The following is a 16,054-nucleotide window of genomic DNA, read 5'->3' as shown; positions in this document are numbered from 1 at the left end:
CAGCAGTCACTGATACCATCATCACAGCAGCTACATGGTTACGCTGAGCTCTAATTTACCCACGCAACCAGACGCTTCCTTGTTGCAGGTGTTGGTTATATGTGGAGATGATGATGTTGTACTATAGTAAGGCAGATTATATTTAGCATGAATCTAATATTAATAATATGAATTTGTATTAGTAATAATACAAATTTATTGCATTAATGGTCTTGCTTAGCAGGCTTATCTGACCATAATCAGTCCCTGAGGTCATCGTCCACCAGCTGGGCAAACTGTGCTTGTTTAGGCACATCTCACTGCTGCTCAGTTCGATTGTGAACTGGGAGGTTTGGTTCTGAGTCGACCCCCTGACCTCTTTCTTGTGTTCCTCAGACCATGCTTGAGTGATTGTTGCAATGTGACAGGACATGCAATGAGTTATGTGCATGCAGCAATCTGTAAGTGGGTGGGTGATGCGTGTCAAAGTGACAGTCAGTATTTGGTTTATTGGTGTATCTCTGGAGACAGTCTTGGATAGTTAAAAAGAAGGAAACTGCACGGGGATTAAAGGCCGGTATAGCCGGTATGTTGGCTGCTTTGCATGGCTTTAAGGCAGCACGCTCGTGTCTCGAGACGTGCACGATGCTCAGAAATGACACCGAAAATTGCAGCTTGCACTGTCGGATGCGACATTGGTTTCACTGCTTGGCGCCGTCCCAACAGTGGGTGAACGGCGAGCATTACAGCACCATAACACTGAATCTGCGACGGATGATGCAAATGGTGAGCTCTAGAGTGGAATCAGGTGGGTGGATGACATTGGAGAAGTTTTATAAAATATGTTAAGGCTTCATCACTGGTTGCATTCAGTTATCATTCACATCGAGCTTCCATCAAAACCCAAATTATTAGTGTTGTTGGGATGAAAATGCCACGTTCGTTTGAGTTTAGCCAGCCTGAAGTCATGATGTTTACCTGGATTTGTTTTCTTGCCACTCAAGCGGCATGTGCTGTGTGCCCTTCGGTGTGCCAGATTTAAATGATGTGGAAACCGCACCCATCCGGCACAAGCTGGCACTGCATCAGTTGGTATTTGGCATTTGAGATTTCAGATCGTCTCCACACATGCTGATACCTCTCCACCGTGTTTGGATTCAAGCCTTGTAAGTGCTCCTGCCTGTGTGTGTATGTGGGTTTGAGTGGTTTGTGAAACTTGAGTGCTTTTGTCTTGAAGACTGCTTCTGTCAGTCTGATAAAGACCATCTATGGAATCTACAATTAAACTGCGCACAGACGCACACTCACACAGAGCTGTTAACACAATGTTCTTCCCCACCGCGGGCGTCACAGCACCCAACCGGAGCAGTTAAAGCCTCGATTTGGCAGCGGAGAGGAAATGAAAGGCGCTTAACTCTCCTGTTTACTCATTAGTCATACCTGGCCGAGAACAAACAAGTGCACGTGGAAAGTGATGGATGTTGAGGAGAGAGGAGCGGATGGGGGTGGGAAGGAAGGGATGTGCGCAGTGTTTACTGTTGATGTTCTTGTTGAATTTCATTTGCCATTAATGAAAGTGTTTGTATTCATTACCAGTTGTCAGCCAGGAGAGCCGAAAGAAACATGACGCAAGCTTTTTCGCCCCCTTTACACGTGTGCGTCGTACATGGCTGGTCGACGATGTCTACTGATGTGTAATGCACGCTCGTCATCAGCGATTGTGTATGCTCGCTGCGAGGCAGTTCGCTGTGAGCTGATGACGCTGATGGCTTTTCTTTTTTTCCTTTTTTTGGGGGGGGGGGAGTTAGGCAGAATATGAATGTGAATCACCACCAACTGTTCAAAACAAGACAGGGACACACACACAGAGGTGGTGGTCGGCCATGCGTCATGACGCAGCTCATTCACATAACATGAGGGCTGAATATCCACGGCAATCTTACTTTGTACAGGTGTGAGGGAGTGTAGCTCTAAGTCAGAGAAATGCAAACATACCTTCCATTGATTGAAAAACCTGCTTCATTGTGGCAAAAACGAGGCGTGTACTGAGGTTAGATTGTTTAACATGATCACTCGTCTTCTATTTATTCATCAAATAAGGAACTTTAAATAGAAACCGCAGACACGAGCGTTACCAACACCTCAAAGTAGCCAGTCCCCTCTGACAGCATCATTAAAATGTCAGTTATCTATTAAGTCGACATTCACATCAACCGTAGATCCTTCAGCACAGCGTCGATCCCAGAAACCCAAAGTCTGTCAGCCCAGTGGCTCGTGGTAGGGACAATTGGAAGGGAAGCGTAAATCCACTTTGGACATGCGAATTTGGGAATTGGAGAGCAGGTAATAAGAAGCTACTCCCTGCATCAGCTAGGATTAAACAATCACCGTAAAAGGTTGATTCTGTTCATCTGGATGTAGCATTTTCAGAGGGAGGATCGTTTCATCACTTATCCAAGTGACTTCTAAGTGCACGATAACTAAAACCAGCCCACTGAATGGTAGGGTGGGCTGGTTTCAGTCATTGTGCAAATGTACTGTTTATAAGATTGGGGAAACGGGCAGTCAGCTGACACTGAAGAAATCACTTGGATGAGTGACGAAACATTTCTCTCACTGAAAACGCTACGTCCAGATGAACAGAATCAACCTTTTCGGATCTACTTACCTGGATGATTGAGCATCACCGTGTCCGTTGTATGGCTGACTGGTAAGAACAGTATATTTGTTGGACTATGACTCCCAGCGTGCATCTGCCAGTGACCACTGCAAACTTTAAAAGGACTTTTCTTTTTAAGTGTTGATTTCAGTGCATGGTAAACAATGAGGAGGTGGAAGGCAGCTGGAGGTCGAGCGGGTGTTTTTTCTTGCACCTGTCAGTAATGTTGTTGTTTTTTTTATACTTGTCAGAAGTCAAACAAAATCCCATCAATCCCCGAGGCAGTGCTCCATGTTGGTTGAATTTACATACTCAGAACAGGACATTCAAACAAGCTCTGTGAATGCAGTGCACTGTGTGGTACATTGTACAGGGAGTGCAGAATTATTAGGCAAGTTGTATTTTTGAGGAATAATTTTATTATTGAACAACAACCATGTTCTCAATGAACCCAAAAAACTCATTAATATCAAAGCTGAATGTTTTTGGAAGTAGTTTTTAGTTTGTTTTTAGTTTTAGCTATTTTAGGGGGGTATCTGTGTGTGCAGGTGACTATTACTGTACATAATTATTAGGCAACTTAACAAAAAACAAATATATACCCATTTAAATTATTTATTTTTACCAGTGAAACCAATATAACATCTCCACATTCACAAATACACATTTCTGACATTCAAAAACAAATCAAAAACAAATCAGCGACCAATATAGCCACCTTTCTTTGCAAGGACACTCAAAAGCCTGCCATCCATGGATTCTGTCAGTGTTTTGATCTGTTCACCATCAACATTGCGTGCAGCAGCAACCACAGCCTCCCAGACACTGTTCAGAGAGGTGTACTGTTTTCCCTCCTTGTAAATCTCACATTTGATGATGGACCACAGGTTCTCAATGGGGTTCAGATCAGGTGAACAAGGAGGCCATGTCATTAGTTTTTCTTCTTTTATACCCTCTCTTGCCAGCCACGCTGTGGAGTACTTGGACGCGTGTGATGGAGCATTGTCCTGCATGAAAATCATGTTTTTCTTGAAGGATGCAGACTTCTTCCTGTACCACTGCTTGAAGAAGGTGTCTTCCAGAAACTGGCAGTAGGACTGGGAGTTGAGCTCGACTCCATCCTCAACCCGAAAAGGCCCCACAAGCTCATCTTTGATGATACCAGCCCAAACCAGTACTCCACCTCCACCTTGCTGGCGTCTGAGTCGGACTGGAGCTCTCTGCCCTTTACCAATCCAGCCACGGGCCCATCCATCTGGCCCATCAAGACTCACTCTCATTTCATCAGTCCATAAAACCTTAGAAAAACCAGTCTTGAGATATTTCTTGGCCCAGTCTTGACGTTTCAGCTTGTGTGTCTTGTTCAGTGGTGGTCGTCTTTCAGCCTTTCTTACCTTGGCCATGTCTCTGAGTATTGCACACCTTGTGCTTTTGGGCACTCCAGTGATGGTGCAGCTCTGAAATATGGCCAAACTGGTGGCAAGTGGCATCTTGGCAGCTGCACGCTTGACTTTTCTCAGTTCATGGGCAGTTATTTGGCGCCTTGGTTTTTCCACACGCTTCTTGCGACCCTGTTGACTATTTTGAATGAAACGCTTGATTGTTCGATGATCACGCTTCAGAAGCTTTGCAATTTTGAGACTGCTGCATCCCTCTGCAAGATATCTCACTGTTTTTGACTTTTCTGAGCCCGTCAAGTCCTTCTTTTGACCCATTTTGCCAAAGGAAAGGACGTTGCCTAATAATAATGCACACCTGATATAGGGTGTTGATGTCATTAGACCACACCCCTTCTCATTACAGAGATGCACATCACCTAATATGCTTAATTGGTAGTAGGCTTTTGAGCCTATACAGCTTGGAGTAAGACAACATGCATGAAGAGGATGATGTGGACAAAATACTCATTTGCCTAATAATTCTGCACTCCCTGTATATAAATAGTAAAAACACAGCCGTGTCTCTTATTTTTATTCATGTATTTTTTATGAACTGTGTTTCTTATCCAGTTAGTGGCCATAATAATGGGCCAGGCCAGCCGCCACAGCTGCATGGCTGCCCAACTCTCCAAAACACACACAGACATATAATCACATACTCATTTCATACTCCTGCTCCAGCTCATTGCAGCTCATTGATTCAGAGCTTACTCCATCTCCTGTTATTGTTTCACTCGTATCCATGTCAACGTTTCGCTCGCTCCTCTCTAGCCCCTCTCCTTTTCTTGTTTCAACCTGCGTGCAACCGTCCAAACACGGCACGCATGTGAGGCGACTGGTGCAGTGGATTTGCATGTTTGATCTCAGGAAAGCGTTTTGCAAACCAAGCTGGCGTGATTGGAGTGGTCTGTAGGAACTTGTGGTTTAATTTTGAGCTGCGCACGAGTCCTGTCATTTCATTTCTGCCATCAATCAAATTTGGCAAAAACTGCCAGCGTTCGACTTGCATGAATCGACTACTTTGGTGGCCTTGCAAGCCAACAAACGAGTGCCCAAACATATTATCACCTTATAACTTCCTTTAGGGCTAATTTGTTAGCATGCGGTTGCTCATTTACACATCCAGCAGACACAGAGTGGCATTCACTTCGGCCAGCTGTTGAATATTAGTCTAGTACAAGTCCTTTTAATTCTGTTTTGATCTCCAGTCCTTAGCAAGTGCAGGGAACGGCTCGGGATGAGTGTAGCTCATGCTGAGGAGGTGCTTCGAACTATAATGGGGAGCAGTTAGGGCAGAAGGAGAGGAGGCGTTTCCTCTTGTAGAGATGAGGCGATGGCAAGTGTCAGTAGTGGAGAGTCCAGAAGGTTCTTAGATAAATATTTGCTGTGCATGTTGGCCAAGTCTGCTGTCTACCCACAGTCTCTCTCTCACACACACACACACACACACACACACACACACACACACACACACACACACACACCTACACACACACACCTACACACACACACCTACGCTCTCACGTGCATGCCTGCACATTCGATCACACTCGTCCTCGGTGTTTGCACACGCATATATATGCAGTCACACAGAGCTGCACTTCTTTCAATAAAGCTGCACATAGTAACTTAAAACCAGCAGAGCTGTTGCCGTATGAAGCGGCAGAGGCGTCTCTATTAATAATTACACAATTCATCATCAGATTGGAGCAGAGGCCAGGAGCTGTCATGAACACACACAGACACACACGGAGGCACTGTGAAACACAGATTGGCATCAGTTTCTAAACACACGGGACACGATTTCCAAACTGAACTCCAGATTCCACACCGTCAGCCCCTTTTTTGTCATTTTAATGATCCAAAGGTTCATGAGTTCTTCTCTGGGTCCTCTGTCACAGCAGAGCACTCCTATCAGGTGATGAAGACCTATAGAGGAACTGACCGAGATGGCACCGGGAAGTGAAGGTTTTAATTGAGAGTCATCTCAACTATAGCAAACCTTTCTTTCTTTTTTTATTGTTTATACAATCTTTTTTTTTTTTTTTTTTTTTTACAACATTTTTGCAATTAATAATAACTCAAGCCAGCTGCAATAGAAGAGTCAGTATATCTTGAGGATGGAACATTTTGTAAATACCACACTGACATGTTGGCACCTGAGCTGATATGGCAAATTTATTAGGAAAAGGCCACTGTTTATTAAAATAAAAGCAGGCACAGCCTGCAGCAGCTAAGTGGTTACACTGATTATAAAACATTAAAGTTGCAGAATGGAAAACCAGAACAATTAGCTTCTGTACTTACTCCTGTAACAACAGGAAAGTGGGGCTACAATTTTACACAGGCTCAACAGAACTGGACAACAGAAGATTGGAGAAACGATGCCCGGTCTGAGTCTCGATTTCTGCTGCGACATTCAGATGATGGTATCCAAATTTAGTGCAAAACAAAACTGAAAGCATGGATCCATCCTGCCTTGTATCAACGGTTCAGGCTGCTGGTGGTGTGATGGTATGGGGGATATTTTCTTGGCAAACTTTGTGTCCCTTAGTAACACCTGACCATCATTTAAGCACCACAGCCAGCCTGAGTATTGTTGCAGACTTTTACAGCTATCATGTCAATATGGACCAAAATCTCTAAAGATGTGTCCAGCACCTTGTTGAATCTTTGACATGAAGGATTAAAGACCCGAGTAAAGTGGCCGCTGAGAGTATTCGTGTTAATGCATTTCCCTATATTTCTGCTCTAGTTGCACATGTGGGCTGTGGGATGAACATTAACATTATCACGTTCATGTTTGCAGCACTTTTGGTTCAACTACCAGCCTTAGTCGGCTTTACAATGAATTTCTTGATCCAGATTGGTGTTGGTGTGATGTGAAGACTAATAAAGAAGATTTCCTTCCTTTTACATCTTCTTCACTGATGTGCCAAAAAAACACTTTGGCTGAATTTTGCTGTTCTGTCACAGCGAAGCAAGAAAAGACACAAATGTCTCAGCAGCAGCTCGGCGGCTTTACTTCAAGATGGTGCAACAGCTTCTTGTGTTTCACTTCGTTTGTCCGTCCACATCGGAGAACCGGAGCAAGCTGTTCGCTGGCATTCTGGGAAAGGCCTTACACGGAAGAGAGGATCCCACCTGCTCATGTTATCACTCAGTATATCACTTCACTCAGGATGCCACCGTCATGTGTGTGTATACGTGTGTGTGTGTGTCAATGCTCAGTGGGGCCATCGGCATTAGCAGAAAGTGGCAGAACTGGTGGAGCGGCACGACACAAAGACGGAGAGAAATCGCCGGTCTGAATCAGCAGACAGTGACTGCGTGTGCGTATGTGTGTGAGTGAGAGTGGGAGAATGAATGAGATAACGTCCACAAAAACCCTTTGGTCCCGTTGGCTTTCGCTGTGTCTGCGCTCTCCAGGGACAGGACGTCCCATGTCAGATTTCACTACGGTTGCCAGTTTCTGTTACACAGTTTAAACGCTGCATTTGGAGCAACGGCAGGAAGTTTCTGCTCAAACTGGGTTCGAGTTTCTCTGCAGTGGTTGTTTTTTCTTTCTATTTTTTTTTTAAAGTCACTCATTTCAACAGTTAGGAAAATCCTCGGATGCCCTGAGGGGAATCTGACGTTTGGACCTACAGTGGGATCATCTGGTTACAACACACTGATGTCTGCAGCATGAGCTGTTTGGAAAAATTAATACACTTTTTTAAAAGTTGGTCAAAGGTTAAGAAGCAACTCGCACAGGCCCGGACTGGTTTGTTGTTGCAATAAAAAGACTAATTGTGACCTTTGATGGTTATTTCTATTTATGGGTAAACTACATGGAGGCAGCGTCTTTTTGTGTCTTCATGCACCACTCTGCGTTTAGTCATTAGTTATTATTATTCCCTGGCTCTCGTCCACAGTGTGCCTTTTGTGTTGTCTCCCTCCCATCACCACCATCCAGTCTTGACTTCCCCTCCCTGATCCTGGTTCAGAGGTTTCTTCCTTTTAAAAGGGAGTTTGTCCTTCCCACTGTCGCCAAATGCATGCTCAAAGATTGTTGTTTGATCGTTGGGGTTTTCTCTGTATTATTATAGGGTCTTCATCTTACAATATAGTGGGTCTTGAGGCGACTGTTGTGATTTTGTGCTGTGTAAATGAAATTGAATTGAAATTTGTTTACTAATTAACAGCAAACAATCTCCCTACAGTTGTCCAGAGGTCAAGATAACATGTTTAGATGCAATTTTTCTGTCCAAACCCAGCAATAATCAATGTATAATGACTTGAAATAGGCAAAAAGTGGCACAGTGGTTAGCACCATCACTTCACAGAAAGATGGGCCCAGGTTTGAATCCCCTCACCTCCCCATGATTGCTGGGATAGACTTTAGACGCACTGTGACCCTGTGATGGATGGATGGCCTGAGAAAAAGTGTCTCAAACTTAAATGACAGAAGCGTAAGCAGATGTGTCCAGTTCTTAGTGACTGACTTGTCTTTACTGCTCTGGTGCTGAGATACAAGATGCATTTAATAAGACGGTGATGATTTGTTGTATTTTTTTCTTCCTTAATGGCTGTTTTAGCTTTTTGGCGTTGTCCATTCATTGCAGGAGTTGCTGTTATTTTCTCTCTCTTTATACTTTATTAACGTCTGGGTTTCTGCAGAGAAACACTGAGCGTCTAGATCAGGAAGAAAGCAGCCAGTAATCAGCTTTACTTGTTGACACTGATTTTCTATGAAAAGGTTTAAGCCACCCTGTGAAACAGACGCTTGTGTATTCTCACTAAAGCGTTTGGGCTGCACATAGGCAGCCACTGACTCTGTAGACCTGATTTCCTCGGGCATCTCCTTCCTTAGTTTTTGGGCTGTGAATGCTGACACGGGCTTATATGTGACTAAAAGATCAGGGAGGTCGTACACCAGAGGCTATGAAGAGCTTTAAAAGCCAGAAGTGAGATCTCAAAATTCAGAATCGTACAGGGAACGAGTTTAAGGTGTGATCTCGAGGCTGAGTGCAAAGTTCAGAATCTCACTGTCGTTTGTTTGAGGCAGGTGTTGAAATAGCGAAGGTGTGACGTGATGAAACAGAAGATTTTTGTCCCAGTATATTTCTCAGGTGATGAGAAAGCTGTAGTGTGCAAAGGCCAGCATGTTGGCCTGGCGGCATAACAAACTACTTGTTCGGATATTGTTCAAGGATGAGCTAAAAATACTCGGATGCGAAGCGGCACATGGGACAGGACGGTGGATGTTCTTCTCCCCCCTGACTCTGCAGTGCTGCTCTGTCTCTGTCCATCTCTTCCTGTCCCCACACATTCCTGTGCTGTAACACGCCCACTCAGGCTTTCCCACTGCGCTGCTGCATAATGGAAAGTCTCTGGAGCCTTATACAGGCCTGTCTCTGAACCTCACAGAATATAGGAACAAATTACCACCTTTAATAAGCATTTAGCTTTTAATACCATTTAAAGAGTGCTATAGCTTTTCGCACTCATCTCATAACCTTTTGTGTGTGTGTGTGTGTGTGTGTGTCTGTGTGTGTGTGTTTTGCAGGTGTTATTTTCAATGTAATCTTTGCAACTTTACACCCTCCTCCCCCCGCACGCGTCATGTTATGTGTATATATACCTTACCCTCTCGCACACCTGGTTAAATAGCTACAGCAGCTATGCTACGAGCTGCTGGAGGCGTGATTGACGGCGGCAGAGCTACAGAAGGGGCAGGCGTGAAAATGCAATAAGCGTCAACTCGTCTTTCAGTACCACGCAGTCTGCTCGCCGCTGTCAGCTGCACGGATGTAACGCATGGAAATTTACAGCTGAGCATAAAAGGAAAATGTTGTATTCAAATGAAGAGATGTCTTCAGGTGATAAAAAGCTTTGATTAAAGATGGATGGTTAGCGCCTTAATTCTCATTATTTTAAAGGTGGTTAAGCATCGCGTGGAGGTGCTCGTTCTGGAGCATGCTGATTTCAAATACTCGTGTTTTGGTGAACACGAGATGCTGTCTTAGTCTCAGAAGAGTTTTTCCCAGGAAACCCTTCCCACTCTGTTTGTACCGAACAGCATGTGCAGAAAATGTAACGTTTTGTGCTGTAACTCAATCAGCCACAACATTAAAACCATTTAATGGGGATGTTACTTAAAACTCCTACATGGGCATTTTTGCGGGCCATGTGCAACCGCCTCATAAACAGCAGCAACTTCCCCATTGGGATAAGCCCCCCCCCCCCCCCTTCTGCTGCACTGCAAAAAATGCAGCAGAACAGCTTCACAAAAACCATAAATTTCTCAAGGAATTGCTCAGGGCGCCACACTCTCCTAGCTAGGGCCACTTCTAAAGCGAGTTTTAATGACGTGGCCTACTGGTGACCATCTTATTGTACTCACCTGACTTACTGAGTTTATGCAGACTATTAAATACGATGGGGACGGGCTTGAGATCTGATTCTGGATGTAATCAGGAGATAAAGAATTATTTTTGCCTTTCTACAAATCTCTTCAACCTGTTTTCTGGTTGTTGGCAACAGCTCAAAGGATTCAGTCAAAAACCGGTGTGAGTACTCCACCCGAAATATCTGTCGACTGTTTCCTGTAGACTCCGAAATCGGCTGTGCACATGTCTGTCACATGTGTGATTCAAACACTACTTTACACTAGTGTTTGAATTACTCTTTGATGTTTAACTCAGCTACTTGTTCTTTACCTGAACAGCTCTCATATATTGTGTGTCCTCATATGGGTACTTTGTATTTTGCCTTTTCGGCACCATATACCTGTACAGTGGTGACTTTATTGTCTTTTGCTGTCAAATAAACCCCATTTCAAGACATACTTTTAAAAAAGGATTACTTTCTGTTCAAAGATTATGCTTAGTTTTTATACTTATCAGGTCTAAGTGATTCCAAATATCTCAGAAAACTGAAATATACAAGAGCTCAGTTCAGATAAGGTTAAAATGTGGCTGTTTGAAACCGGTTTTAACGCTTTTGCATTTTCTTGTTTTGACTTCAAACAAAGGAGGAGGAAATTAGTGTTCTTAGTGTACGGAGGCCCAAAAATGCCAAAATAACAAGTTATTGAACAAAACAATTAGTATTAGGATTTAAATCAAATGAAAAATTTGGGGAAAAAAATCTAGCCAATAATTTTTAATTGATTTTAAGAAATGACAAAAACTGACAGCGGAAGAAATTAGCTTTTTCCAAAGGATGGCTGGCATCTACCTTGGAGAAGGGGTGAGGAGCTCAGCCATCTGAGAGGGGTTTGGAGTAGAGGCACTGGAAACCTGGCCTGGCCAATGGTACAGTAATGTTTGGTTTGTGATTTTAATCAATTATTAGGCGGTTGCAAGGCATGTGATTAGATAAGAACCTGTAGCGGCCTAAAATATTTGGGTGTGATGAGTTTGGTTGCTCAACTCCTGATTGAACAAGGAGTTCAAGAACAGACAGAACATTTGTGTATTGTAGTAAATGTTTTTGTTTCTGTATTTCTTTCTACATTTCTACTGTAGGTATTTTTTTATTTTCCAATTCGGGCACTGTTGGTCTTCCGTATGACTCTTCCATTTGTTCTTTTCTGTGCAAAAATGACCACAGTGTGCTTGCATTGAATGTTTAAAATGGCAACAGTAGTATCTTTAGCAGTTCTTGTAAGACGAGCTGGTTGCAGCTGCCACCCACCATGAAGAAGTCATTTTCAGATTTTTTTATGTATTTATATTTTCCCACACCCACCTCTGAAGCCCCCACGAGCCAAGCATTAGATGCTCAGAGGAAGATTTTGGTTGCAGTATTACTTTTACCAAACCGTCATCTACATGCGCGCCAAATTCATGACTAACAAATAAGTACGGTGAAATCAGACGCTGTGGTCAGAGTGCAAACATTAAATCCTTATAACTGACAGACTTTCTGGCGTCGCTGGAAGAAATAAAATGAGGTGACACGGGAGCTGTCCTGTCGGTTCAGCCTGCCAGTTTTCGTCTATCCGTGTATACGCAGCTGTCTTTGACGCTGGATCCCGGCTCATGTTGCGCCGTTTCGCCTCTTAGCTGCTCGCCTTGCCTGCAGGATAGATGATTTAATGGAATCAAGTATAATAACAGTGCAGAAGGATTTCGGGAGCTCAAGTCGCTGGCTTGAAAAATTGCATCCATCGTGGAAAAACCCTCAAGAGATTCTCTCATTTGAAAAGACTTTAATGATCTCCAGAAGAATATTCTTGGCTTCTCGCAATGTGTAGGTCAAAGGTCGTGGCTTCTTGGCTACTTTTGGAGTTGCAAGGAATTTGCTGTCTTGCACAAAGAGATCGCAGCACGCTGGAGGCATTCAGTAAGAACGAATTTGTACATTTTCTGCTCTGCGACCTATGAGATGCTCACAGAAGGATGAGATGCAGTGACGAGCATTGATGCTTTCTGGTGATTTTTCATTCATCTGTTCCTGTGTGAAGTTCATAGATCCCTCTAGTGCACATGTGTCTTGCTCTCATGAAGACGGTGACACTGACACTGCTCTTTTTGTACAGTCTGTTTTTCAACCAGCGCCACTTTCCATTGATTGTAAACACATGATGGACTCTAGCGCGGGTCTGGCCAATTTCCTTTACCATAAAATATGATTTAAACCAAACCAAGTGACCAGTGCACTCAGTGACTCACATCACGTTGCTGGGAGCAGCCTCCGTGTCTTGTGGGAGCCGGGGCGGCATGAAAATGACAGACTGACATAGTCGATTTACGACAGGAGAACAGGGTGGCTTTCAATTTTAGCCAGCCCTCGATTGAGACATCACATAGACCCAGACTCTCCTAATTACACACACACTTTCTGACACACAGGCGGCTAGAGAACAGTTATTGGCTAGACACTGTACTCCGGAGGCAGATAGCCTTGTCTAACCTCTTGATTTAAACAGTCTGGGAGAATAGGGGAAGAGAGCCACACACACTCACACAATCGCCACCGCGGTCATTATCCTATTGATTAGCCAACAGATGGAGAAACGATGCTAGGAAGTGGATGAGATCGATTAACACGTCCAAGGCGCCGGCATGGGGCAGCCTGGGGAAAATAAGATATCTGATTAGTGTGACCAGGAGAGGAAGCACTTCACATGTAGCCGCGTATAAAAGGCTGTATGTGTAGACAGCTGTTTCACATTTTTTTTCCTGTATAATTTTCCACGTCTGTGCAGAGGAAAGGTCGTTATTAAGTGAATGTCATCTGCGCAATTACAGCATCTCCCAGAGTTTGCATGTGTGTATCCATGGCAGAGCTGCAGCAGTAACAAGAGCGTGTAGCGACACCCTGCTCTGGATTCTCATGCCGGATAGCTCGGTTATGTTGCTGCTTTTCGAGCTGCTCCGCTCTGATTTAGGCCGTCACGGCTTGGCCGGCTGGCGGGCACCGTCTGTGCTGAGGCACGCTAAATATAGCTCACTGCACCAGGAAGAAGACAAGCTGGGGGGAAGACAGAGAGAGGGAGGGGGTGTAAATACAGAGTACCCTCAATTGCAATTAGAGAGTCAAGCAAGGCTGGGAATTTTTTTATTTTTTTAATTTTAAGAAAAGAGACTGGGAACTCTCTCTGAGCCTGTCCTCTTTACTAGCCTTGTGCTTTGGTTATTTTGGCACTCGGCGGCTTGAGTGCCTTCAGTGTGAGTCACCACATTTGACTGAACCAGTGTAGAGGGCACTTACTGACCTTTATGGTCGTCATAATTGTGCTTCCAGTACAAGGTGCAGGAGCTGTGGTTCGCATCTTGCATTCATTGTTTATTTACAACACACAAGACCTTTAAAGCAGTTAGCCTGTACTCGGTCGTTATCTACTCCACAATACAACAACCTGACATCTGGTTTGAAGGTCCATACACACCACGGGAAAACTGAAATCTTGAAGGAATAATTGAACATCTAACCGAGTTATATGTGTCTAATGCAATCTATGTCAGACTGCACAACATCAGTCCGGAGGCCTGTCAGACTGCGCAGTGTTGAGTCAGCCAGTGTTTTCTGATTCTTTTCATCCTGCATCCTGACTGGTTGGTCCATTTTCTCCACTGAGGTTTCAGAAAACCCTCAGAGTTTTAAGCCTTGAACCAAGCTAACCTGCTAAGAGGTGAATCGTGACCATAAAGAGACTGGATCTCCATCAAAAAATAACAAAAGAAGAAAAAGATAAGATTGTGTACATAAATACTTTTAACAGTGGAGGAACTACTTATCCTTGACCTGTATCCCAGGGGAAGTTGTTCACTTAATAATAATAATAATACATTTTATTTGAGGGCGCCTTTGAAAAACCCAAGGTCACCTTACAAAAGAACAAAATTAATAAAAGAAGCAATAGTCATAAAATACAATAAGTTAAAATTGCAATGTGCAAACTTGCACATCACTTTGCATCTTAAGGCCGGTCACATACTGATAATCCAGGCTCCAGTTGCCTAGGTAACACAAGTTACCAGTTTACTTCCAGGTCACATGTCAATTATATTTTTACTCTCATTGGTAGTTACTTCAGCTACTCTCCTCTAAGTTGAGCAAAGCTCGTCTTTGTTCCCGTGTCACCGGCAGCTATTTCATTTGAAGTTGCAAAAACTCATTCAGTTTCTATCGTCTCCAGGCCACCACATCACTGCAAATTGCTAACTAAAGATCCAGCTTTAATTGTCATTTGAACGATTACTATCTTAAAACTTTATTCAGCTTAAATATTTCAGATGCAACATACAAATCTGAGGCCATGGTCCTCAGCCGGAAAAGGGTGGAGTACTCACTCCCAGTCAGGGACGAGCTCCTGCCCCAACTGGAGGAGTTTAAGCATCTTGGGGTCTTGTTCACGAGTGATGGGAAAAGGGAGCTCAACGACGGTATTGTCTATGGCTGCGAGCCGTCGTCTGGCGAAGAGAGAGTTTGCGTAAAGCGGCCCTCTCATTGTCCCGTCCCTCCCTCACTTGTCACAGCTTGGGTAGGAGAAAGCGGATTGCGTACCTGCGGCAGAAAGGGCTTCCTCCGATGGCTGACTCTCCCTAGAGATAGGTGGGGTTGGCCATCGCGCGGGGCCGGAGTAGAGCCGCTGCTCCCCAACCAGGAGCAGCTGAGGTGGTTCTGGCATCTGAAAGAGAATCCTGCGAGGTTCTGGGCATGCCCTCCGGGGAGGCCAGACACACGCCCCCCCTAACAGATCACAAAAGTGACTAGTAGCACAAATAAAACACAAATCTTAGTTAACACAAGCAGAATAAACCACTACATCTCATTACTCAATGAGCAGCTCTTCGCTAGCTTATATACTGCTGGGTGGCTGATCGCTGAATGAAGCCACCTGTGCATTGGCTCCTAAAGGAGAAATGAGTGGCATCTGAGTACCTGGATGACATAAGACACAACCACACAATACACAGACCTGCTAGAGCTGTAGTGTTCCTGATACGTGGCATCAGTGCTAAGCGCTGTGGTGCCATTCTTCTCGAGCCGTATACCAATTTGTTTTGCACCAGTGGTACCATTTGCAGTAGTAAGTGGATAGAGGGTGCAGTCTCCCCCTTGTATAAAAACAATTTTAGCTCACTTCTGCACTGCAATCATCGCTGTACACTGACTACTAAAGCTGTGACCAGGGTAACCTAACATGACACGGCACAGAGGACCCAAGACTGACAGATGGCTCTGGATGTCATGTGATTCTGCTGCTGTCTCTACTGTGGAGCAGAATTATGCAGCTAATCCTTCCAACAGTGCAAAAAGAAAAAAGAAAAAGAAAAAAGAAGCCATGACTACTTTTCAGACTTGACATTTTGAATAACTGCAGCAGTGACATTTTCCCACATACCTGTGTGCTCACATGTGGGGCGTGTGCTCAGGAAAATGCAACATCGGATCTAGAACTCTGTTTTCCCACGTACGGGCTTGTGCGCACACACACACTCTCACACACACTCTCACACACACAGTTGCCTGTAGCCAT

At 44.2% G+C, this 16,054-nt stretch overlaps 1 protein-coding gene across 1 annotated transcript in view; it reads left to right on the top strand.

The window, feature by feature from the left end:
- si:ch73-335l21.1 (insulin receptor substrate 1-B) overlaps nt 1-16,054 on the top strand; it is a 51,833-nt gene that overhangs the window by 31,853 nt on the left and 3,926 nt on the right. The window lies entirely within an intron of this gene.

The sequence above is a fragment of the Simochromis diagramma genome, unplaced genomic scaffold (genome assembly GCF_900408965.1).
Source record: "Simochromis diagramma unplaced genomic scaffold, fSimDia1.1 OVJJ01000656.1, whole genome shotgun sequence".
Classification (NCBI taxonomy): Eukaryota; Metazoa; Chordata; class Actinopteri; order Cichliformes; family Cichlidae; genus Simochromis; species Simochromis diagramma.
This window is presented reverse-complemented; position numbering and strand designations above follow the sequence as displayed.